Here is a 27,440-nt window from a genome sequence, read left to right as displayed (position 1 = left end):
CCTAGAACCTGCCTAAACCATACTAAAAACACCCAATAGCAACTTAGAGACAGGAAGGGGATGGACAAGACCAGCACAGCCCCACCATTCTGCAGCACCTCTGCAGCCCCTGTGTGGGAAGGCAGTGTCTTCCTTTACTTTAAGGACATGTCGCCCATTCCCTCAATCACTAGGGAGGATAAAATTAGGGATGTGAAATGTTAAGTAATTAAGTAGTGGGGGCTGACACAACTTCCCATCTGCCATGGGTAGGGGGGGCTGTTCCAGCTCCGCAGGGCCCACTGTTGACAGGGTTGCTTCAGCCGTCTAAGGGGTTAAGCCCAGGTAGCTAGCAAAGATACTGGCCAGGGGGATGGGGAAACCAATCAAGATAGAGGGTTGAAATTTGAATTGGATATAGGTTCCTTGCCTGCTTTATTTGTGTGGGAGAGATACACCAGGAATTGAGACACACAAAATCATTTAAACCTAGGCAGGACTGCCACATCTCCAAGGAATTCAGGGCATGGGAGAGGACTGAGCAAAGAGAAAATTAGAAGTGAGTGAAAGGGAAAAGTGAATCCAGTTGCATTCAGGGTAATTTTCTTCATTTTGTGGTTTGGTTTAAACTTCTGTGTGTGAACCTATACTTCCCCATTTACTAACCTTGCATTGTGTCCAGAGACTTGTGTCTGTGTTTTTTTTAATTTGTTTTCCTTAGTGCTCTGTAACATCCAGCAACCAAGCATGCTTTATGATGTTTATCTTTTGTTTTGTAATAAAAATCATTTTTTTAAGGTGATGATTTGATTCTTGTGTCTGGGAAGGTCCATCTGTGTGTATCTGCATGCCTCTGACTGAGGGGTCAGCTACCAGAGACTGCAGCTTGTTTTTCTTGTTTATTTTTTCAATCTCTTTTCAAGCAAAAGAGCCTGGGGTACCCCTTGCTGTTTATCTTGGGAGTGATTTCAAGTGTTCGTGCCTGGTTTTTAGGGATAAAAAGCACTTGATGGTGGCAGCAATTCCCCAAAATCTGTGGATTATGATTCTGGGAGGAAGTTTTTGTAACCAGTATCTGTAGAGGCAAGGTTTTGAAGTTCTCTTGAGGGCCCTCACCTTCTACACTCAGAGTGCCAGAGTGGGGAACGCCCTGACAGATGTGTATTATGGACATAGCCAAAGCAGTCTTTAAGCAACTTTCTCTCACAAACACAACCATTTTTTTTTAACCAAAGCCACTCTGTGGTGCTATTTTGATTTTTAGATCCTCAGAATGGAAATGAAACAATCAGAAATTGCTGATACTTCTGCCCTGCGTAAAAGGGTTTGTAGAGATGAATAGTATTTACTTATTTATAAAGGAACAGTAAGGAATGAGAATTATTATATACATGAGAGGAGCCAAACAAGACACCAGCAGGTAGTTTCAGTATGGTTATAGTAAAACATAATATAGCTAATGATGCAATGTGGCTTAGATATAGTGGGGTAAGATTGTTTTAAATGGAGCTTAGCCAGTTTATGCCAGCAGTAGGTCCGGCCTAGTATATTTTTACATTTTCTAGTTGAGCTGAAAACTAAATTAGAAAATTCAGATAAATTATTGTCTTCAGTGCCACAAAATGCTTGTAGAGAAAATGTGATATGCAGCCTTATATTCTTATACCAACACACATGCTGGCAAAGAAGATTTTTCATTTTTTTCTGAAGGAACGGGAATTTCTCCAACTGGTAGCAAAGACAATATTTGCCTGTTCCGTATCTAGTGTATTCTAGTGTCTAGTGTATTTATTTTGGGCTCATTTCACGAAGGAGCATAGGTTCTAAAAGATGTCTCTGATGCCTGCCATATGGGGTTATCAGCTGTCATCAGCTATAGCTAAGAGTGTACGGATCACCAATCAAAAAAGGGCAATTTGCTGATTTAATGTTTTTGTCTGTTTCATTTCTGAGTGCACTGTTTCTCATTGTCTTGCTGGCAGGCGGGTAGTGGGAGGGGGTTCTGGAACAAGCTAAAACATTCCTCTTTCAATTTACTCACGTGGTTGAGTTTAGCTCTCACTAAGCTTGTGGCTTTTCAAACTATTTTCTCAACATTTTAATACTGTTTCTCCAAGGTTGGCAAACACAGACAGGTTTAACACAAGGGTAGAAGGTAACCAATGGAACATAGGTTCTTCATTTAAAATCCAGCCAGCTAGCAAGAAGAATAGCCAACTTCACAGCAATGGTCAAGTATTAAACAGAAAATCCATAATGATATTTTCCCCCTTCCTATTGCAACTAAAGGTCTGCCGTGTCCAAGGAACATGTCTACTTTTCCAAAAAAAAAAATTAGGAAAAGATGACACTTTTTTGGCATCCCTGTAAACCTCGTTCTACGAGGAGGAAGGGATGTTCTGAAAGAGGCTTTTTTCCCAACATCTGGCCCTGTGTAGATGAGCCAAATGTTGGAAAAGCCTCTTTCGGAAGAAAAGTGGGAAAACTTTTCCAACTTTTCCCTGCAGTGTAGACATAGCCTATAAGGATTTCAAGACCTCATTGCTCTCAATTCAAGGGCTGATGACTGTTTAACCAGTGGTTTAATGCAAATAAGAAACATGGGAACAGTGGAAACATTCTCTCTCCTCCTCCCTCTCTCTTTCCGTTAGAGACTAATCAGGGCCTTGCTAAATATTGTGGTTTCTAAGTAATCACCATTGTTCAGTGCATTGACTCAGGTTTGACATTCAAAATCATTAGGAGAACATTAGACACTTTTCACTTTGCCAAACAAATATAACATATAGTATTTTTCTACCTGACCTTAAACCCATCAGTATGGTCCTGGCTAGGCACATTTTCTCTTTGTGCAACTCAGAAACAGTTGGCAAAGTGTCAGTTTTGAGAAGGAGAGCTATTTGATGGATATGAACCCTGAACACAAATTATATTCAGTTTCATTTGCTATGTAGTTTAAAGCAATATTTAAAACTTTGTAATGGAAAGTAACTTTTCCTCCATTATAATGCCTAACAGTAAATTTTAGTAGAAATCTGAATGCATTTTGGCACATGCACCATGATAGACTGATTCACAATGAACTAGTTCTGAAAAAGACAACAAATGGTCTGGTGCATGCTATAGTGAAGTACTGTAGTTTACTGCATATTGTGAGAATTCCTCAAGTGGTCTGGTAACAACTATGGCCTTTCGTGGGGGGAAGGCCTTAAACAGTTTAGCACACTTTGGTGTGTTGTGATATTGTTTAGTTTATTCTTTATACACTAGCCAATTAGCCCGTCATAAGACGGGATTTTCAGGTCTCTCCTCCACATCGGTCTTCTCTCCTAAGCCTCTGGTCTCTCGCTCCATCTCTCTCTCTCTTCTCCTCCTACTGCCTCCCCCCCTCTCTCTCAGCTCTCCTCCGCCTCCTGCCTCTCTCTCTGTCTCTCTTTCTCTTCTCCTCCCCTTCCTGCCTCTCACTCGGGGGACCACGGAGCCCAAATGGCCATTTGGGCTCCGCACTCCCCGTGCTGCATGGGGAGTGTGGAGCCCAAACAGTCGCTTGAACCACTTGTTACCACACGGCAGCCTGGCTTTGCAGCACGGAAGTCAGCCAAGTGCCACAGTGGGAGGCGAAGGGGGGCGGGGCAGTGACATTCACAGCCAGGGGGCGGGGCCTGGAGCCACTGTCACACCGCACGTCACCACCCCGCCCCCCTTTGCCTCCCACCGTGGCACTCGGCTGCCTTCTGCACTGCTCAGCCGGGCCGCCGCGGGGGAGCAAGCAGTGCAAGTGGCCGTTGGGGCCCCACACTCCCCATGCAGCACAGGCCGCTCAGAGGGAACAGCCAGCATTTCAGGCAACAGCGCCCCGCAGAGAGGACAGCTAGCATTTCGGCGTTACAGACTCTCAGACACTGGGCTACTATACATATGATTACTGTCTTTTCAAAATAATCCAAGGAAATTCTAGGGGTGGGAGAGTATATACTAATTCTCACTAATTACACAAATACATTATACTTCTAATGTGTATTAGTCTGACTAACATCCCTATCTCACTAAAATTCATTAATGTTAGTGGAGCCTTTTAAGAGTTTCAGATGGAAAGTGTTATTTGAGTGCAAATACTCTTCAGTTTTGTCTTTGCCACTAGGGTCTTGTCTGCAGTGTGGATTTTACTTTGATTTCAACCAGACACTAATGTAGCTGCACAACTGCAAACCCCTTCTATAGACAAGGCCAATTACAATTTGCATCCACAACAGAGCTCACCAAAAGTTTCATGTAGAGATAAACTTCACTGGTGCAAATCACAGCTTACAGACATTTACCCTCTCTATCTTATGCATTTGCACTAGTGCAGTTATGCTAGAGGTTGAAATCAGAACACAACTTCAAGATAGAAAACGTAAATATTTGCTGTGGCTGAATCTGTAATATTCCTCAGTCTATCCCTAGTACAGTCAATTCTGCTTAATAGCAATGCAGACATTGACAACTGCTGGCTAATAGCATAATTTTGGTGGGAACCAATCATATCCCTGTAATGTTAATGGGATTTGAAATTGGCAAGGGCTTGCCACTTACTAACAACACTCTTTGGAAGAGAGGCTATAGCTGCTGGCAGGTTTGAGAGGCTCCAGTCAGAGAAGGAAGTACTGGGATGTGCTTACCCTTGCTGCAGCCCTGTGGCTAGTGCTCAGCCCATTCAAGTGTTTTCTGCTAGGGCAGCAGCCCTACAACCCTACCTGTGCACAAACCTACCTGTGCATAGGTACCACACAGGAGGTAAGGGGAGGGATGCTGTGGGAAGGAAAGTAATGGGGAAGGGAGCAGTTGCAGCAGCCTGGATGCTGGAGCTGCCCATTACCCATCTCTTCTTGAATTCTCTAGGCTGTACCCCACTGCGGAACTGCACCTAGGGAAGGAAATGTTGGGATGGTGCCACCTTATGGATTCCCCCCTGCATCCCCCCACTACCCTCACATCCCATAGAAAGCCCAAGCAACCTCCCTGCTGTTATGCTGCCTGTAAGCAGATTTGCAGGCTGCTGCCAGGGAAGGCAGGTCCCAATGCTTTTTTCCCTGGCTGCAGCCCCACATACCTGCCTTCTGCTTATTAGTAACTGCCAGAAAATGTCAACTTTTTGCTGGCAACTGCGGAGTTGCTAATAAATGGAATCTACTGTATAGGGAATCTTTGGCAGATGCTGTAGCAATTTTCTATTAAGGCAATTGAAAAGTTCATAGGGGTGGAGAAGCCATTATAGGCCCAGTTCAGCTTGCACTAGAACTTGGACCTTGGTTTTTGGTAGGACCAGACCCATTCATGATCATTACCCTTGATCGTCATGCCCTTCTAGCATGCAAAGTTATTGGAAGTTACTCATGAAGGAGACTGAACATTTTTGTGTGTCTTCCCTGAAACCACTGTAAGTACTAATAACAATCTCATAGATTAATAGGGAAATAATGGTTCTAATGGTATGGTATGGCATGGCAGACTGAGGGTTAAAAGTCCACATTACATTTAGTATTTAAGAGACAGCTGCACCCGAAACAAAAGTAAGCTGTTCAACAAGGTTGTGATTTGAAATCAGCCCTGTCTCACGGCTGTTGGCATTGCTCTGGCTTTCAGTAATCTGTCTAGCCTCCCTGCTTCCTGCTGGACGTGCTAGTCATGCACAACATCACTAGAATCAGCAGGGACTACTTAACAAGTGCCAACTTTTATTCCAGAAGTGTGAGCCAGCTCTATGCAGCACATATGCCAGGCTCCTTCAGTCCTCTCACACTTCTGCAGAGGGGAATACACGCATCCATAGTCAAGCTATTTTGGGGAGCCATAAGGCATGCTGTGAAATTCCAAGGGATAGGCTCTGTGTATTGTTTTCCCCAACTATGGTAATAATATTTCCCTGCCTCACAGGGATGTTGGGAGGATCAACACATTAAAGACTGGGGAAAGTTTTGTGATCTATTGATGAAAAGTGTTAAATAAAATCTCGGTAGCCATTATTATTAATACTTTGACTACTAGGGTATGTTCTATAGTTTTTTCTTTTTCAAAATCTAAGGCCAGATTGTGAGGTCCTCATTCACTTTTCACTCAGAAAAATCTCATCAAAGCCAATGTGAGGTTTGCCTGAGTAAAGTCTTCAAGATTTGGTCCATGTTTTTTCTGCTAAAGATTATTTAACAGGTTGATTTATCAGCACAGCAGGAAGACTGCTCATGTTGGTGGTGTCAAGCTCGCCTCTGTCAAGTTGTCTATGGGAGATGTGCACATTACCAGAAAATGATAGATATTACATTTTGGCAGGGGGTCATATCCAGATCTAAGCAGTTGCTTTTTAGACTATAGGAGTAAGATGATGAGTGAAAGCTATTGAGCATGTATACAACTCTAGCATTAGCTTTATCTATTGTGCGCACTTTGCACATACCTTAATTTTCCTAATTGAATATTTTCAATACAAATTCAGAATCATTTTTCTTTCTCAGTTGCAAAACAAAGTAGCTCTTCCTACTTACAGGAAATATTATCTGATTCAGATAAACCATTAACATTGTCCCTCATTTCTCTAAATTTATCATCCTCTTATACATCCCGCCTCTCACTCTGCCCTCTTAAATGATCTGGGAAGAGGAAGGAAACACTGAGAAAATACCTTTCACAGAATGTAGGAAGCCATGGGTCCACAATATCTTCCCCTCTATGATGCAATGCAGGTGAAGACACAGATGGACAAGGGGATGGTGCCCCGTGCAGGGATCTACGGTAAAACTTGGGATAAAGTCTCTGGATTTTTGGCCAAACATGGAGTAGGGATCAATTTCCTTTTGTATGTGTCACAATTCTCCCCAAATACCCAGCAGAATAGTGGCTAACATGCCATTCTGACATGTTGTCTTTCCATCACTTGCTAAGTGCTCCTTTTCCTTACCTCCCCTTTCTCAAGTCCCTGGATGCTATGGAGATGGAGAAGATGTTCATAGAGAAACAATCTGCATTATAGAAATTTGCTGCATGAATTGGTGGTCCATTTCCTTTACTGTATATTATGCCTGCTTGTCTTCTAGCCATGTACCCCGTCCTTCCTAATCATGGGGAAATAGAGTGCAAACTCGCCTAGGATATGAAGTTTTCTCCGTAATTCTAATATATACTGTACTGTCCCCTGGACTCGGGTCGCCAATTCTTCCCAGTTTTCCTTTATGCTATCTAATATGCCCCAGGGTTGTCGCCCATAGAGCAGCTCGAAGGGCGAAAACCCTGTAGAGGCATGGGGAACCTCCCTAACTGCAAACAGGAGGGCTGGGAGTAACTTGTCCCAATCCTCTTCCACACACTGTTTTAACATGCCATTCAATGAACGGTTAAACCGCTCCACTAAGCTGTCTGTCTGAGGATGGTAGACAGATGTTTTTAAAGTCCTGATTTGTAACAACCGACGTAGTTCCCCAATTAAATGAGAAGTCACATTGGTGCCTTGGTCAGTTAGTATTTCCTCAGGAATCCCGACCCATGAGAATATCTTTACTAATTCTGCCGCTATCGTAGGGGCTGTGGTGTTCCTCACAGGTACAGCATCAGAATACCTTGTTGAATAATCTACCAACACCATTATATACTGGTACCCTGTCTGGGTCTTCTCCAGGGGTCCTACTATATCGAGGCCACATGCTTGAAGGGTACTCCAGTCACCGGCAGAGGTACCAATGGTGCAGAGGTACAGTGCAGGACTCGCAAAAGTCTCTTGTCTCCTTATATACCCTGGGCCAGTAAAACCTCTGCTCCATTTTCTCATAGGCTAGGTGCCCTGCTCATGGGTTAGCATATGCCAATTCCAAAGTCTGTTGGTGATACCGCTGGGGGACCAGTAATTGCCGTATGGTACCCTCCTCTGTCACACCCTCCGTAACCCGATAGAGCCAGTAGTGGCATACCTCAAAGGGCGGGGCCTACCCCTGGTCTTGTGCCTTCTGTCTCTGGATCTGCCTCTTGCGTGGCTTCCTTCCAAGCTCTGTGAAGGGCCGGGTCTTCTCTCTGCTCCTGCAGGAAGTCGCCTCTCCAAGCCTCGGGTTCCTGCAGCCTTTACTCTATGGTCTCTCCCTCACTCGGCGTGAGGCGCGCCATGCCCTGGATTATCGCTGCGGTGCTACCCGTTACTTCCGAGGCTTCATCCTCCTGCCCTACCATCACCTCCTTGCATGTTGTTTCACAGCGATTTCTCCATTCTATCACCACTCTCACAAACCCCTCCCAGTCATGGCCCAATAGCACCGGATATGGTAGCTTTGGGACTACTGCTACATAACACCAACTCACATGGGGTCCGTCTTCAATCTGGATCCAAGTTGTGGGGTGGGGTGGGAATCACCATGAACACACTAGAGGTGAATGGGGAGTCCTCGCGGTATGTCATCCTTCACTAGGGCCGTGTGTATGATGGTCTGGCTGCACCCTGAATCTACCAGGGCCTCCACCTGCTGTCCCCCTATCTTCAATACTTTCAGGATCTTTTCAACTCCCAGCTCACAGCCCGACCCTTTCTCAGCTAGGGCTCAGGCGTATGTGCAGTCCATATAGGGGCAGTCCTTTTGGAAGTGTCCTTCCTGACCACACCTGAAACAAGCTCCCATAAGAGATCCTCTTTTCCCCAGACCTTTTTCTCCTCCAGTGACTGGAAATACCCGCTCACTGGTCACTTCTTTAAGGGGGGTTGACCACGCAGGGGCTAGACTCCACTCACCTCGTCCTCCTGCCCGACCTTTGGCTCCTTCTGGTCCTCCTCATGGCCGTGCTGGGCCTGTCAACCCCGCCTTTGGGAGGGGTCCTCCCCTTCCTAGCTTCCCAACTCCTTCAGCATATTCTGCTGCCTCGTAATGGTCCATTAGCCCAACTGCCTTGTTTAGGGTGGTAGGGTAACGCCTTCGGACCCACTTCTGGCCCCCGCTAGGCAGTATGTTCAAAAACTGTTCCAAAATAATTGTCTCAGCTACTTGTGCCCCTGTTTTCTTGTCTGGGTCCAGCCATTGCCACCCAGATTCTCTTAACCTCTGGGCCACTGCCCTAGGCTGGGCCTCCGTAGGGTACCGCTCCTGTCTAAACTGCTGCTGGTAGGTTTCTGGGGTGATGCCCATCTGGTCTAGAATCGCTCTTTTACTTTATAATAATGCATCACGTCCTGGTCACTGAGGCTGTGGTAAGGTCAACTGGGCCTGCCCTATTAAATAGGGGGCCAGTAGCGTGGCCCAGTGGTCTTCGGGCCACCGGGCTGCAGACGCCACCCATTCAAAGGTTGTTAAAAAGGCTTCGGGGTCATCCGTGGGGCCCATCTTTGTTAATCTAACTGGTAGCTGGGAAATACTGCCTGTATCCTCCTCAGTACTCACACCCGTCTGGAGGATCCCTTGATGAGGGGGTCCATATTGTTGTAGCCATCGATCCTGTTGGGCTTGGTGTTGCTCCGCTAACTCCCTCATGAGCTGCCTCTACTGCTCCTAATGTTGTGTGGCTAATTGCTGTATTAGCTGTGTCTGTTGTTGTTGATACTGCCTCTGGACCTCCACCATCCATTCTAGCATCTTGGCTGATTCCATGCTGAGCACCCACTCACTACTGATAATCCAAAACAAAATGAGCCATGATGCAACACCCCTGGCTGCCTTTTTTTTAAACGTTCTCCCCCTTTGTCCTCAGAGGGATGGCTGCAAACCTGCAAGGAGGTTTAACGGTAGTTGGAATTAGGAACTTTAATTCGAACTACCTAGTTCGTGCCGCATGTAGCCGTAGGCAGGTAGTTTGAACTACGGGGCATTTAAAAATGGCAGCGCCCGGAAACATGCAAATAAAGCCCGGGATATTTAAATCCCAGGCTTCAATTGCAAGTTCGAATGCCTACATTAACCACCCTAGTTCGAACTAGGGTGGCAGTGTAGACATACCCTGTTAGTCCTAGCAATGCCTCCTGGCTTCCAGTCAGGTGACTGGGAGGGGTTAGGCTCAGCCCAAAATGGCTCCCAGAGGGGCTCCTCTGCTTCCAGGTCAGTGGACAGCCACTCCGCCCCACTACACCTTCTTATCAATAAACTAGGGAAATATAACCTAGATGAGGCTACTATAAGGTGGGTGCATAACTGTCTGGATAACCATTCTCAGAGAGTAGTTATTAACAGTTCACAATCATGCTGGAAAGGCATAACAAGTGAGGTTCTACAGGGGTCTGTTTTGGGGCCAGTTCTGTTCAATATCTTCATTCGTGATTTAGATGATGGCATAGAGAGTATGATTATGAAGTTTGAAGATGATATCAAGTTGGGAAGGGTTGCAAGTGCTTTGGAGGATAGGGTCAAAATTCAAATGAATTCAAATGAAGAAACAATTTCACACATACAGAATGGGGAGTGATTTTCTAGGAAGGAGTACTACAGAAAAGAAATCTACGGGTCATAGTGGATGACAAGTTAAACATGAATCAACAGTGTGACACCGTTGCAAAAAAAGCAAACATGATTCTGGGATGCATTAATAGGAGTGTTGTGAGCAAGACACAAGAAGTCATTCTTCTGCTCTACTCTGCACTGATTAGGCTTCAATTGGAGTATTATGTCCAGTTCTGGGCACCACATTTCAAGAAAGATATGGAGAAATTAGAGAAGGTCCAGAGAAGAGCAATAAAAATGATTAAAGGTCTAGAAAACATGACCTGTGAGGGAAGACTGAAAGAACTGGGCTTGTTTAGTTTAGAAACGAGAATACTGAGGGGACATTATAGCAATTTTCAAGTATCTAAGGGTATGTCTACACTACCCCGCTAGTTCGAACTAGCGGGGTAATGTAGGCATACCGCACTTGCAAATGAAGCCCGGGATTTGAATTTCCCGGGCTTCATTTGCATAAGCGGGGAGCCGCCATTTTTAAAACCCCGCTGGTTCGAACCCTGTGCAGCGCGGCTTCACGGGGCACGAACTAGGTAGTTCGAACTAGGCTTCCTAGTTCAAACTACCGTTACTCCTCGTGAAATGAGGAGTAACGGTAGCTCGAACTAGGAAGCCTAGTTCGAACTACCTAGTTCGTACCCCGTGTAGCCGCGCTGCACAGGGTTCGAACCAGCGGGGTTTTAAAAATGGCGGCGCCCCACTTATGCAAATGAAGCCCGGGAAATTCAAATCCCGGGCTTCATTTGCAAGTGCAGTATGCCTACATTACCCTCCTAGTTCGAACTAGGAGGGTAGTGTAGACATACCCTAAAAGGTGTCATCAGGAGGAGGGAGAAAAATTGTTCTCCTTAGCCTCTGAGGATAGGACAAGACTCAATGGGTTTAAATTGCAGTAAGGGCAGTTTAGGTTGGACATTAAGAAAACTTCCTGCCTGTCAGGGTAGTTAAACACTGAAATAAATTGCCTAGGAGGATTGTGGAATCTCCATCTCTGGAGATATTTAAGAGCAGGTTAGACAGACACCTGTCAGGGATGATATAGGTGGTGGTTGGTCCTGCCGTGAGGGCAGGGGACTGGACTTGATGACCTCTTGAGGTCCCTTCCAGTTCTATGATTCTGTGAGGAACAGAGATCATATACTGGTCTCAGGAAGTAGGTGATGCAGGTGCTGGTATCTACATTGTCCCTCTGCACAGCACTATAACCCTTTCTGTCTCTTGTACATTGCACAGAAGCATAAAGCATTACAGATGGGCCTTAAAAGGTTCTATAATCTCACGTCATCTGAAATGGGCAATCTTCTCTTTACATCCTCCTGATTTAAAGGAAATTTCTTCAGCATTAAGAAAAGATAGAGCGGATGCACACAAAGAGAACCACATACCTGGATGGGACTTAGTTTAGGATAGCTTGTCCTTAAATAAATCCTATCCTTACGCTCTGTAACATTTCCTGCCTTGTTTCATCTGTTAGCCTGATTTCATCTACCATTTATTCTTTGGGAGAAATATCAAGGAGTTTGTGGATGTCCATGGGAACTTCTCCTTCCTTAGTTTCAAACTAGGTCTATGAATTATTTATCCAGCACTTTTAAGGGTGAGTCGATTTCTTCCTCATTCAATACATAAACTTCCACTGGGACTTGCATAATGTCGTCGGAGTCCCTCTCTGCCCCCTCACCTTTTTTCTAGGCTTGGAGATATTATGATGTGACACTGAGCCAGAGAGGGCTAAGCAATCAGCAGATTGAGTGATCCCAATGCAACCATTATGGTTATATTAGAAGAATATTGAAATGGTAAACAGGTTCATTCCTTGTGGATAATAACATAAAATAGACTAGAACTCTTGATACCTAGGCATGTATGTTAGATCAACTGAAGATACTAATTGTATACCCATGTCATGTTAGAAGTTTAACAACGTGATCTAATCAGCTTGTAGATACGAAACTTCTGTTCCTGTCTATAATGTTTCATTATTGTAGTCTATTTGATTCAGAAATCAAAAGAGCATATTACCATTTAGATGGGACTATGGTATAATAGTATTGGCCTCATTCCTCTTTGAAAATTATAGTAAACTACCTGTGAACAGTTTGATGGTTAATTGCCTTATGCTAATGAATATAACTTGTTATCCAAGAATGCCTAGGAAACAGGCAACAATACACATTACCTATTTTTCATCTAAGGAAGGCCCTGCTGAGGTGATGGCTTGCGGTAAATATAATGAGACTATAGGTATTGGGGTGCAGGAGCAGGTGTGGGGGCTGAGAAGGAGTTTGGGTGAAGTTCCACTCACCCCATGGCACAGTGAGGCAGATGGAGCAGCCAGCTGCTCTGAGCCCTGGGTCTGCTTCACCTGTGGATTCCCAGGAGCAAGTCATGGGCTGGATTGAAATGCTTGGAGGGCCATATCTGGGCCCTGGGTTGTATCTTGCCCACACTGCTCTAATTTGTTCTATCTGTGTGTGGAACTTGGGGCAGGGAGTCACCTGGAATCAGGCTCCATCTCCTAGAGGCTTCTGCAGCCAAATCAGGAGATTGCCCGCAAACATTCCAGCAGTGCAGTGAGGTTACGGCAGACTGTCCCCTGCCCTGGCCCTGAGCTGTTCCTGAAAGTGGCTGGGGTAAGTCTCTTGTGCCCCTACAGGAGGCAGGGCAAGGGGTTGCCACACTGCCCCTGAAGCTCCAATTGTCTTAGGGGAAAAGGAACGATAGCCAATGGGAGCTGTGGGAGTGGTGCCTGTGCCTGTGGGCAGCGCACGGAGCCACCTGCCCCTCCACTCCCCCCAGGAGCTGCTGCTGGATATGCTGGCCACTTTTGGGAGTTGCACAGGGCCAGGACAGGTGTGAGCTTGCCTTAGTCCCATTGTGCCATGTCATCACTTAGGAGTTGCCTGAGGCAAGCGGTGCCCAGCAGAGCCCACATCCTGAAATCATGCACCAGTCCTGAACTCCCTCCTGTACCCCAATTCCCTGCCCCAGCCTCATTGCAGAACCCCTCCGCCCTAGGCCAGAGCCTGTGCCTCAAACTGCTGCCCCAGCCTGGTGAAAGTGAGTGAGGATGGAGGAGGGATGGAAGATGGCATGAGCAGGGTGGAGCCTTGGAGGAGTGGGTAAGGAACAAGGAAGGAGGCGGGGCAAGGGGTATTTGAGTTTGAGGTAGATCCAGATTGCATTCATATTCAAAAAGTGATCTTGTGTTAAAAATGATTGGTGACAACTGGTCTAAGCCCCTAAGACTGAGGTTTCCAAGTCTACTTTGGATCCACTCTGGAATTCACATGAAAGAATTTGAACAAACTGCACATGGCCAGCCTCTTGGTCAGTCCTTTGAAATGGACTCCAGAGGGATTTTTACAAATCAGCAGCCTCACTATCTCTGCTATGAAACTGAACTAGGAACTTGTTTGTATCTATATGAATGTTGATCTTTTAACAGTAGCAACTCTTTCTTTTTATTATTTTTTATTAATAAATAATAATAATAATAATAATAATAAATCTTAGATTTACTTTAAAAGACTAGACTGTAAGCTGGCATTTGGGTAACCAATAAGCTGCTACAGAAGTTGTTTGGCTACTGACTGGGTGAAATCTAATTATGGAATAAACCACCAGCTTTAGGGCCCAACTGCCCTAGTCCTTGCAGTTTGTCCTTAGTCAGCATTATTAGTGTCACCCTTCCAGGTACCTAGAAAATAAGAAAAAGAAAATTATTGGAGATTGCCTATCTCCTAGAACTGGAAGGGACCTTGAAAGGTCATCGAGTCCAGTCCCCTGCCTTCACAGCAGGACCAAGTACCATCCCTGACAAATTTTTGCCCCAAATCCCTATATGGCCTCTGTAAGGATTGAAGTCACAACCCTGGGTTTCACAACCCTGGGTTTACCTCAGTCACATATGTTCTTAAAGTCTTTCTACATAGCACATTCATTTAATTCCATAAATTTATCTCTTTACCCTCCTGTGAATTTTTGTAAACATCCTTCTTCAAGCTATTATATTAAGCCGGCCAATCAACATTACGTGTTACACTTCAAAGTAGTCCACATGTTGGCTTTACACAGGGGAGTTATTTTCTCTTTCTGGATTCATGACCTCTACTCCTCTCATCTTCTAAGAACTCAGCCCTTTGACAATAGCTGCCTCAAAGCCAGCAGAATTTTAAAACAGAACACGCCATACAGGTTGTGCAACAGCCAAAGCTACAAGCCCCCTGGAGCATTATGGTCATTCGTTTGGATGTTCTGGAATGTAGCATCTCCTTTTGTCACAGTTTGTCATCAACATTGTTTTTGCTTGTGTTGCAATAGCATTACATGTTACGTTCCGTGTAATTGTGTTAGCGGTGAATTTCAGGATGGATGCATCAGGAGACTGGGGATATTTCCTTAGTTTTGAGAGTCTTGTCACAACGTGCCTAGATGTTCTTTGCCTGGACTGCCCTGCTGCTGCTAGCACAAGAATAAACATTTGTTTAGAAAAGATCAATGAAACTAAAATGTGTAAGAACAAGGGCCCCAGCTCTGCAACATGAAACAATGGCCGGGGAGGAAATACCAAACCCTTAGTGAAGCAATCCTCATGAGAAGTTAACTTGTATCCTACAAGAAAATAGAGTAATGCCCATTCACAACTATGTGAAGAATTCACCAGGTAGGGTTTCTTTTCTCAAGTGAATCTCATATTTGATAAACCAAGAATTAATTAGTAGAAACTTATATTCAGCTTCCGAAATGTACAACTGCATTGTGTTTCCCCAATTGTTCGTGTCTGATTATGTTTAACCCACCACAGTCCCCATTAGGTGCATGTGGACATTTTCAGATTGTTAAATGAATTGTTTCATTCCCTTGATGCTATAATGAAGTCATACCTTTTAAAAGAATGATGGTGAAAACTTCTTAGTATAATCCACATCAATGAGAATTCTTCAACAGAGCTGTCAAATGTACTATAACCTGGAGTCATTTTCTCATTTTTTAAAATGCTCTGCTGGAATTTACTGAACCAGAGCGCTCTGGCCTAGAAAGAATAAAACTCAAAGGTTCACTTCGATCTTCTGCAATCTCTTCTGATGAAAATGAAACTATATAGCTAGATTAGACAGATATATCAAGTCACCTCATTAAATGTAATGCTACAATTGAAAATCAAGCATTCATATGTGAAGAATTTTCAAAAACTAAGATTTCTCCCATAATATTTAAATTGCAATTCCTATAGGCCAGACTCACCAGTACTCTGTGCCTGCATCCCTCTGGAAAAAGCAAAGTAACCATAAACCTTGTTTATTAAGGCAGGTTTGTGACTACTTTGCCCTGATGCAAAATGGCCTGAGTGCATTGATAAATGTTGGGGTAGGAGTGAAATTTTTAAAAGTTCTTCTGTGATTTAGGAACACAAATCCCGGTGACTTAGGGTATGTCTACACATCAAAGTTATTTCAAAATGACTTTCCTAGCGTCTACACAAGCCAACTGCTATTTCAAAATTGTTTCGAAATAGCGGAGGGCTTATTTCGAAATTGGTAAACCTCATTCTACCTATTTTGAAATTGGCTCTGTGTAGACAGGGAATAGGGGCTACTTCGAAATAGGGGGCCTGCAGCCCTTCCCAGTGTGCCCTGGTGGCCACCCTGGGCACAAACAGGAAAGCTCCTCTGTTCCCACCCCCTCCTGGAGCCCTTAAAGGGGCAGTCTGGCCACAGTCTTTTGTGGCTAGCACCAGGCCTGCCAGCCCACAGCCACTCTGCTGCTGCCCCTGACCCAGGCCGCAGCAGGAGCCAGCGAACCACTGGTAGACAGCCCTGCACTGCTCCCCAGGACCAATCTGCCAGCTCCCTGGAGCCTGTCAGGGGCAGGAGAAGCGGGCGCCTTTCTGGTCCAGGATGGAGATCATGGACCTGATTGAGGTTTGGGGGGATGCCGCCAATGTCCATGATCTCCACACTAGATGGAGGAATGTGGCCGTCTACAGGCAGATGGCTGCCAGCCTGGCCACCAAAGGCCACATCTGACCCCAGAAGCAGGTTCGGATGAAAATTAAAGAGCTGCGGCAGGCGTATGCCAGAGCCACATGGGGCAGCTCCCAACCAGGGGCAGACCCAGAGAGCTGAGCCTATTTGGACACCCTGGACCTCATCCCTGGGACAGAGGGCCCTGACCAGGGAACGGAAGAGGAGAGGCAGGAGCCGCAGGAGCCCAGAGGGAGCATGCTACACAGCCAGGACCCCCGAGCCATCCCTGCGATGTCGTCCGGTGTCATCTGAGGCCTGTGAGGCAACAACATGTGAGTGCTATCACTATCCCCGTATGCAGGAGTGGGAGGGGAGGGAGACCAGGACTGCACGCTTTTGCTGGCCATGGATCATGCAGCAACCTGTGCACGTGCAAGCACGTGCATGCCTCCTCTGGGCACGTGGCCCCAGCTGGCTGCCACACAGGGGCCTTGGCCTGTTATGTGTGAAGAGACATGACATGCTCCTGAACTGGAGGTGGGACATAGCAGGACACCCTCCCTCCACAAGCCCCATCTACACAGAGGCATGGGACATCTCCCCCCCCCCCCCCGCCTTCCCCCCACACACACCCACACTGATGCAGCACAAGGGCATTGGTGCAGTCTCGGGGCAGCTCCCACTCCCGGGGATAGCAGGACATCCTGAACATGGCCTGTGTGCAAACACATCAGCTCTGATGGTGCAGGGAATGGTCACCCTCATCTTGCAGAGGGGGGCTGGGATTCACCCACTGGGTCCCCAGGGATAACTGACCACTTCTCTTGTTTCTCCACAGCCACACCAGCTGCGAGTGCAGGGCGCACCACCCACAGTGCTGGGAGACAGTTGGGCCCAGCGAGATCCCCAACCCTGAGCTTCTTCTCCCCCTTCCTCCCCTTGCCTCCCCCTTCCAGCTCCCTCCTCCCAGGTTTCCCCTTCCCCTCTCTCACCCTCTCACTTCCCCTCTCCTACCTTCTTTCCCCAATCTCATCTGAGTTTCATTCCTTCTCCACCCCAGTTTTGTTCAGTAAAGAGACTTTGTTTTCATGAACACACGTGTCTTTTTTTTTACATCAGGAAGGAAGGTGAGGGAGGCGTAAGTGGAAGGACATGAGGGAGGAATGAGGCACAATCCCCCAGTGGGGCACACGAGGGAGACTGTTACTGCTCCTCCGAGTGGAAGCTCTCCCACAGGGCCTCCCAGATACAGATAGCCCTGCGATGGACTTCCCGGATGGCAGCCAAGCGGGGCTGCGTGTACAGGCGGGCCAAGTGGTTGGCCTCTTCCATCCAGCCTGGCAGGAAAGCCTCCCACTTCTGCTCACACAAATTGTGCAGCACACAGCATGCTGCCACCACATGCAGAATATTCCACTCTGAGAGGTCCAAGCAGGTGAGGAGGCATCTAAAATGGGCCTTCAGCCAGCCGAAGGCACCCTCCACTACAATGTGGGCCCTGCTCAGCCTGGCATTAAATGCCTGTCAGGAAGGGTTGAGGTGTCCCGTGTAGGGCTTCATGAGCCAGGGTTGTAGGTTCTAGGTCAGCCATAAAGATATTAGCATACTGTGGGGCCATGCGTGTACCCATGGCTGTGCCACTGATCTGGAGGTATAAGTTGTTCTCAAACTGGAAATAATTGTGGGTGAGAACAAAGTTACATAGGTCTGCTATGTAATACCAAAATAATACCAAAAGAAACTACACTGTCTCCTTAAAAGCCTCCCTACAGCTACTCGGGACCAAATCCACACAGAAACACCTTCTGACCCCCAACCAGGATTGTTCTATGTACTTCCCAAGATCCATAAACCTGGATGCCCCGGACGTCCCATCATCTCTGGTATTGGCATGCTCACTACTGGTCTATCCAGCTATGTAGACTCTCTTCCCAAACCCTACACAACCAACAACCCCAGCTTCTTAAGGAAACTACAAAACATCAATAACCTCCCCAATAACACCATCCTTGCCACCATGGATGTAGAAGCTCTATACACCAACATCCCACATGAAGACGGATTACAAGCAATTAGAAACACTATCCCAGAGGACACCACTGCCAACCTGATAGCAGACCTATGTAACTTTGTTCTCACCCACAATTATTTCCAGTTTGAGAACAACTTATACCTCCAGATCAGCGGCACATCCATGGGTACACGCATGGCCCCACAGTATGCTAATATCTTTATGTCTGACCTAGAACAACGTTTCCTCAACTCCCATCCCCTTTTACCCCTTCTCTACTTACGCTAAATCGATGACATCTTTATGATCTGGACGCATGGCCAAGAAACACTGGAGACATTCCACAGAGATTTCAACAACCTACACCCCACCATCAATCTCAGCATGGACCATTCTACAGGAGAGATCCATTTCCTGGACACCACAGTACAAAGCAACAATGGAAAATTAGACACCACCCTCTACAGAAAACCCACTGACTCATACAGTTACCTACATGCTTCCAGCTCCCATCCAGAACAAACCATACTATCCATCATCTATAGCCAAGCCCTTCGATACGACCGCATCTGCTCTAATCCCACTGACAGAGACCAGAAACTTCAGGATCTCTACCAAGCATTTATAAACCTCAACTACCCACCCAGAGAAATAAAAAAGCAAATTGACAGAGCCAGATGAATATCTAGAAACCATCTACTTCAAGACAGACCCAAGAAAACCAACAATAGAACACCACTTGTCATCACCTACAGCCCCCAACTTAAACCCCGCCAATGCATTATCAATAACCTACAACCTATACTGGAACAGGATACTAAGCTCTGAGAGGCTCTGGGAGACAGACCCATAGTCTCCTAGGATATGTCTACACTACAGCACTAATTCGAACTAAGCTAATTTGAATTAGCGCATCTAGACTTAAAAACTAGTTCGAATTAGCATTTTGCTAATTCGAACTAGCATGTCCACACTGAGTGGACCCTGAACTGAGGTTAAGGATGGCCGGAAGCAGTGCCGGCAGGGCATCAGATTAGGACTTAGAGTGTGGAACTGCTGCCTCAGGCTAGCCGAGGGCTGTGCTTAAAGGGACCCGACCCCCACCCCGGACAGACAGTTCTCAGGGGTTCCCCACTTGCAAAGCAGTCCTGGCTTGGAGTGCCCTGAGTGCCCACACTCGGCACATCACAGCACTCGGCCATCAGCCTGGCTGCACTTGCTGCAGGCTGCCATCCGTGGGGGGTCAATCGGAGGGCTGCAGGAGAGCTTCCACCCCGAGGAGCCCGCAGAGCCAGCCCAGTCCTTCCCATCAGGGGCTCGTGTCCCATTCCTCCCTCACCTCCTTCCACTTACCCCTCCCTAGCCCCCCTTCCTGATGTACAAAATAAAGGACACGTGTGTTCAAAAATAGAAACTCTCTTTATTGAACAAAACTCGGGGAAACTGGGAAAAGAAGGTAGGAGAGGGGAAGGGAGAGGGTAGGAGAGGGGAGGGCAACTAAAATGATCAGGGGTTTGGAACAGGTCCCATATGAAGAGAGGCTAAAGAGACTGGGACTTCTCAGCTTAGAAAAGAGGAGACTGAGGGGGGATATGATAGAGGTCTATAAAAGCATGAATGGTGTGGAGAGCGTACATAAAGAAAAGTTCTTCATTAGTTCACATAATAGAAGGACTAGAGGACACCAGATGAAATGAATAGGTAGCAGGCTTCAAAGTAACAACAGAAAGTTCTTCTTCACAAAGCAAATAGTCAACTTGTGGAACTCCTTGCTGCAGGAGGCTCTGAAGGCTAGAACTATAACAGAGTTTAAAGAGAAGTGAGATCAAGTCATGGAGGTTGGGTCCATTGAGTGGTATTAGCCAGGGGGTAGGAATGGTGTCCCTGGCCTTTGTTTGTGGAAGGCTGGAGATGGATGGCACGAGACAAATGGCTAGGTCATTGTCTTTGGTCCATCCCCTCCAGGGTATCTAGTGTTGGCCGCTGTCGGCAGACAGGCTACTGGGCTAGATGGACCTTTGGTCTGACCCAGTACGGCCATTCCAAGCTCAGGGTCGGGGGTCTCAGTGGACCACCTTGATTTTCATGCCAACCTGCTCCTGGGTGGCCAGGCTGGCAGCTATGCTGCCCTAGACAGCCACTTTCCTGTGCCTAGTGCGGAGGTCATGGATGAGGTCCACGATGTCTGCACTAGACCAGGCGGGCACCCGCCTCTTGCGGACCTGGGCAGGCTCCCAGGAGCCGCCAGCCTGGTCCCGGGAAGAGGCGGAGGGCTGGGTAGCAGCGGGTGTCCAGCTTGAGCCATGCCAGGTGCAGGGTCTGCTGGCTGGGTGCTGGCAGGCTTGCACCTGGCATGGGCACCGTAGCCAGCCCATGCCCCTTTAAGGGCTCCGGGGCCGGGAGGGGGGCAGAGGAGTTTCCCTGTTGTGCCCAGAGTGGCCTCCCACTAGTTTGAATTAAGTGGCTACACAGCCCTTAATTCGAACTACTTATTTCGAACTAGGCGTTAGTCCTCGTAGAATGAGGTTTACCTGTTCGAATTAAGCGCACCGCTAGTTCGAATTAAGTTCGAACTAGCGGTTTGCATGTGTAGCGCCTATCAAAGTTCATTCGAACTAACGGCTGTTAGTTCGAATTAACTTTGTAGTGTAGACATACCCCTATAGACAACCACCTAACCTCAAGATGATTCTTACCAACAACCACAACATACCACACTAATACCAACCCTGGTACCTTCCCTTGCAACAAACCACGTTGCCAGCTTTGTCCACATATTCACTCTGCTGATACCATTATTGGACCCAACCAAGTGAGTTATAAGATCAAGAACACATATTCCTGCGCATCCAGAAATATAATCTATGCAATCATGTGCCGAAAGTGTCCGTCTGCTATGTACATTGGACAAACGTCTCAGACACTTCGCCAAAGGATCAATGCCCACAAAACAGATATTAGACAGGATCACAAAGAAAAAACAGTTTCTTGACATGTCAACCAGAAAGTACATTGTCTCAACGACTTAGTTACCTGTATGCTGCTTCAAAAGCCTTTTAAGACTGCACTTGAAAGAGAATCCTCTGAACTGTTATTCATGCTAAAATTCGACACTTCACGCCGGGGTCTTAACAAAGACTCTAGTTATCTTACCCATTACAAAGATAGCTTCCCCAATTATCACCTCTAATATCATTAGCTCACAGACATTTACCTTCCACTCCCCCCCCCCCCCCCAGCATTCCCTTTCTGTTCTGAAATTTGATTTGTCCTTTTCATATGTGTTCATTTTTTTAATTGTATCCTTTGGTATATATGGTTGTGACTATTTTCTTCCACTATTTGATCTGAGGAAGTGGGTCTGGCCCACAAAAGCTCATCATCTAATAAACCATCTTGTTAGTCTTTAAAGTGCTACATAGTCCTGTATTTAGTTCCATTAGGTGACACTCACTCTAACAACACTGTGGGAACAACCTTGACTTTTGGAATTTTCTAACTTTTAGAGTGCTTGATTTTTTTTCAATGTTAACATTGCATTGGCACTTGGTGTGTGTTTGTTTCATTTTTCTTTCTTTTCTGGAAGGTGTAACCCCTCATATGGGGAATACAAAGACAATATAACATGATCCCTTTTGCATCACAGGCTTTTGTGAAACTTCTATCTGCAGTATTGTACTCTGCCTGAGGAAGGCTTTCCAATCAAAACACTGGGTGCATTCCATAGTAGTCACACATCATTTCCATTGATAAAAAGAAAATTATTAGAACTGTGGCTACCATTTTACTTCTTATTTGGGTGATTCTACAATAGTGTTGCCATTTGTGTCCTGTGGCTATTATAGGAATAAAATAGCTAATACTTTTTAAAGGGTTGTTGTTATTATTCTCAGATATATTGACAGACAATAATAGATGTAATTGACAAATTAAGTCCCCTCCCTACTCAGCAAAGCACTTAAACAGTTGCTTAAGGTTTAACATGGGCTTAGGCGCTTTGCCGACTAGTAATGCTTTTAAGCACACACTTAAATATTTTAAGCACACACATAAATATATTGAATTGGAGCCTACCAGAAGTAAACATTCTTACATTCAAAATGATGGGCACAATATATCTGTCCCTCAAAGACTGATGTGCAACCTTTCACACCTACATATCTAAGGACAGACTTCTGGTTTGCCTTCCACAACACATCAAATTGACACTAGCCAAAAGGATAATGCATCATACTTACATTTAAACCTTGCAAACCTGGCATCTTAGTTATCAAAAAGGTACAGATTAGAAGAACATATCAGAGGAAAAAGCCATTATAAAGCTTCACAGAGATAAGCCGAAAACAGCAACAGTGAGAAAGGGGAACTCTTGCTGAATTGTTCAAATTAAAAAAAAATCAATAGAATTAGGTCTAACAGCCACATAGGAGAAATTATAGACTGAACACACAGGTCTTCTTCAACCTTTACTCGGCAGGAAAGGTGTAATTTTCAGCTTCGGTATCATTCAAATATCACTGATCTCATTAGTTATAATTGATATTACTATGCTATGTGCCTGCATTACAACTTTTAACTTATCCCTAGCAAACAGGGATCGGAATTAATGAGCTCGTCTTGAGCTGGCTATCAATTTGAGAAATTTTAAATATCTAAATACTTTTTATGATTGAGCAAATAATTTTTTCCTCAGAAAGACTTCTTTCAAAATCTCTGCATTTTGCAAAAGGGCCTGATGACTGAGAGGTCATTTTACTGTAGAATATTTTGAAACAGAGCATTTTTAGGATGTGGAAAAACTGAATATTAGATTCCAAGTGCTTTAGTCTCCCAATACCCCTATCACCTTCTTCCATCCTCCCTCACCATCCCACAAAAACCCACCAGCAAACCTATTGTTTCAATTAAGTAAATCCGAGTTATAAGTCAAAGTATAGTAAGTAGAGAAAAATATCAAAGAAAATCATGAAAAGGTACAAGAAAGATAAATGGAGTTATTATAATTGTCATGGGATCAAACACTGCAACTAAGATTACAAACAGATTTCCATAATAAATGGCCTGTTTTCAATTGCTTATATTTGTCTGAAACTTTCAGCTTTGAAGCTGAAATCTTCTGGTCTACAATTTGGAGGTATTTTATGGATTAATCACAAACTCAAGACTATATTAGTCTTCAAGCTGAATTAGTGAGTTTTGAATCATGCCCCAGGACCAGAGCTTCAATCAAACAGAAGCTAGCAATTCTTCATACCATTCTAATTTATTCCCAGTTTTAAAAAAATAAACTGGAGTTAAGAGCTAACATGTGCATCAATAAATTAAAGTGTTTTTCTGAACATGTCTGGGTACATATTATCTTATAATTTGGTGTACTTTGATTTTCTACATGTTTCCATTTTCTTTCCATCCCATTGTTCCTTCTCTGCATTGCAAGACCTCAGAGTTCAGTCTTTGTCCTTAATTTTGGGATTGCCTGACTTTAAGTTCTTATTTTTGCAACTTTAAAATTGTTTTTAACAGAACGGTTTTTATCATTTATTTTGAAGGGGGGGAATGTGGGTATTTGCATTTAAAATTTGAATGGAATGCAGGCAGTCCCCAGGTTACATGGATCCGACTTACATCGGATCCCTACTTACAAACGGGGTGAGGCAGCACCGCACTAGCTGCTTTCCCCCAGCAGACCAGGGAAACGCGAAGCTAGCGCCCCCCCACCCAAGCAGACCAGGGAGACGCAGAGCGGCTTTTCTCAGCCGACACCTCAGCTTGAGAATAAAGGACTGAGGGAAGTGAGGTGTGGGAGAATAAAACTGAGCTCTGGAGAAATGTTTGGCTAGAGTTTCCCCTACAATATGTACCAGTTCTGACTTACATACAAATTCAACTTAAGAACAAACCTACAGTCCCTATCTTGTACGTAACCCAGGGACTGCCTGTACATTATTGCTGTATGAAAATCCCTCTAAAAACTGTGCCTTTCAAAAGCAGATGCTAGTGCTACTGTGAAATTGAAATGGAATATTTGGATTTAAAAGATTAACAATAGGAATATAATCCGAGCTGCACATAAAATCAAGTTAACCCAATACTGCTTGGCTTTTCTAGAACCTTTCCAGGCATAAATATATTCAAGAGAGTATTTGTTTGTATTGAAAAAATATGGCTCGAAGAATTCATGCACTTTACCTCAATGATCATTAAAACGAGTGATCACAAAATCCTAACTAAAAATATATAAATCTCAGTCTTCAGTGTGTTCATCAATAAAGGAACACATATACATTTTACTACTAGTTGTTTGAATTTATGGCAGTGAAATAAAAAGCTACCTTAATGCTGACTCTGCAAAATGTGCAGAAGAGGGCAGAAGAGTGCCTTGGCTATTTGTAAGAGCAGAGCATGTCATCCAAATTAAAATAGTAATCTCTACAGCTGTACTATACCATACCGGTGAGAAGAGCCCAGTTCAATAGCATACTCACTTTGTAGGTATAGCACCTCTTCATAAACTTTGGGTCTTCATATTATTTCAAGCCCTCATGCTTTAATGAGACTCAGATTAAGAGCCCTGTTTGAAGAGCATGTTAGCGAAACCATTAAACCAGTCATAAAACCTGAGCAAACATTTCAAGGAGCCTACTTAATGCAGAATGGGCCTGAGGCTATACAGTGTGGTAGCAAACAAGCCGCAACCAGCATTGCCTGTGAACATTGTGTGCTGTACTACAAGAGAAGAATGTTAGCCCCAAAAGCCCAATAACTTTGAATATGCTACTGGCAGCTGCCTAATATCTTCTCTTCTTGTGCTAACAGGCCACAACACTGAAAACAAGGCATTCGCCTTTTATGCACACCATCGACCAATGAATCATCCTCACTACACCTACACGTGTATTAATGCACTAGTGTCCATTATGGAGATTTCATATTTTCCTCTGAAGCATCTAATGCTAAGTACTGTTTGAAGGCATGTTTACACTGCAGGGCAAAAGTCAAATTAAGATATGTAACTTTAGCTACATCAATCGCGTAGCTGAAGTCAAAATAGCTTAATTCAGCTCTTGGCGCTATCTACCCAGCAGGAAGTCGAAGGAAGAACATTCTTCCCTTACTCCTCATGAAATGAGGGTTACCATGAGTCGGAGTAATAAGTCCTCCAGCTCAACAGTATTTTGAAATAATGGCTTACTGTGTAGACGTGCGTTTTGTTATTTCAAAATAATGTCAGTTATTCTGAAATAATGCTGCTGTGTAGATGTACCCTGAGACAGGATACCAGTCTAGATCCAGAACCTAAGTTTTTATATTGCCATGTGATGGTGCTACCAAGCGAAAGCTGGAAAATGAACTAGCATGTGAAGATTTCACACAGGAAAAAAGGATGAAGCATCCATCATTATATTTTCCCTCAAAATGTGAACAAATTAATGTTCTAAAAGGAGCTTTCACCCCTCTCACCAGTCTTTGGGCTCTGCTTGCAGTGATGCAAACATGCCTTACAGAGATTGCTCATGCCATGAGCAGAGCAATCCTAGGCAGATGGGGTAAATAGAGATCAGATGTGGATACACTAAAATGCACCAATCATACCCCCAGTCCTTGTCCCTGAATGCTGTGCCTCTGGCTTCAAAAGATGACATCTGTGTAATATGGATTCCACAAGCTTCTGGTGGAGCCAGTCTTGTGGCAAAAAGGCTACACCTTGAGGTATATTAAGCTACAGGCATGTGGCATCGAGTAAAGACCTTTTGAAGGTGCAATTTTACAGGAGCATGGGAGCAACAAGAGGAGAAGTCAGTTGAACAGGGAGCACTAATGTGTGGCTGGGCTATCTAGCACAGCAGCTCTCATCCAGAGGTACATGTGCCCCTAGGGATATACACAGGTCTTCTAGGGGGTACATCAATGCATCTAAGTATTTGCCAACTATTACAACAGGCTACACAAAAAGCACAGAGATAGGAATTCATATTCCAACTCCCTAGCTCCTAAAAGTAGGGCCAGCTCTCCCAAAAACTCTCCAGTAGTGGTGAACCATCTGTGTTTCTGTTTCCCCTTTTGGAACTACATGACAAAGAAGGAAGGTAAGAGACACACTGATCTGAATGTCCAAATTAGTCACACTTTAATTATAGACAAAGCACAAGAGCGATGCAGATCTATGGATCTATGGCATGTGAAAGCCTCCTTTCAGTGACCCGTCATTCTCAGGTCCCTTTAGGTTGGGGTCAATGTCATTTCAGGGTCTCAAGATGTCCCTGTCTCATTGTACACCCTTGCCTTCTCCTTCAAATGACCTGTGAGACAGCTTTCCTTTTAAAAGAGTCCTTCCTCATTTCCCCCTATCTGATGACTCTCCTCAGCATCTTCAAGTCCCTCACCATGTGATCCAATGCTTGGCTACAAGTCCATCCAGAAGAATACCTTCTTTTGGGTTGCACCTGACACCTGGTCCTAGGAGACCCTTGAATAGGAGACCCTCCAGGTTAATGATTGCTGATTGCTCCATTTTAGCTCTCTCCCAACACACTGGGAATCCCAGTTCTATTGGAGATCAAAAGACGACAGTGCAATTTTACAATCAAAATAGCAGTCACAAAACAAAGTGGAATTTGCAGTTTGAAATAGTTATATACTTGCATATATTAATCCATCCCATTTGTACCCCCAATAGAAAAAAGAACAGAGCCAGGATATTTCCCATGTACCCTAGTATGTTCTTGCACCCCTTTTTGAGAAAAGTGAATACAAATGTAGTCAGTGATTTAAACTTCATCCATTCATACTGTAAAGATTCCCAGTAATTACACCAAAACTGCTTTCATGCCAACATAACAGCCCAGTATCAAATTCATTGTACAAATTGCTTCCTGAGGATGACATGGGGAGGGGGTAATTCATGAAGTATACCCCCCCCAAAATGCTCTTGTCACTTTAATATTCATGATTAATTGGGTGACCACAAGGGTTTTGGCACTATATAGAGCAGGTTTAATCATGCAATGCCTTTTTTTAGATGGAAAATGTGTGTATTTTTGTGGAGTT

At 44.9% G+C, this 27,440-nt stretch overlaps 1 long non-coding RNA gene across 1 annotated transcript in view; it reads right to left on the bottom strand.

Annotated features, from left to right (window-relative positions):
* The window catches only part of LOC142829587 (uncharacterized), a 36,033-nt gene extending 11,007 nt beyond the window's left edge, over positions 1-25,026 (bottom strand). The window contains exon 1 of the long non-coding RNA XR_012904134.1: positions 24,878-25,026. This is a non-coding gene — a long non-coding RNA (uncharacterized LOC142829587). The remainder of the gene's footprint in view (positions 1-24,877) is intronic.
* Positions 25,027-27,440: the final 2,414 nt, after the last annotated feature.

Source organism: Pelodiscus sinensis, chromosome 5, assembly GCF_049634645.1.
Source record: "Pelodiscus sinensis isolate JC-2024 chromosome 5, ASM4963464v1, whole genome shotgun sequence".
NCBI lineage: Eukaryota > Metazoa > Chordata > Testudines > Trionychidae > Pelodiscus > Pelodiscus sinensis.
This window is presented reverse-complemented; position numbering and strand designations above follow the sequence as displayed.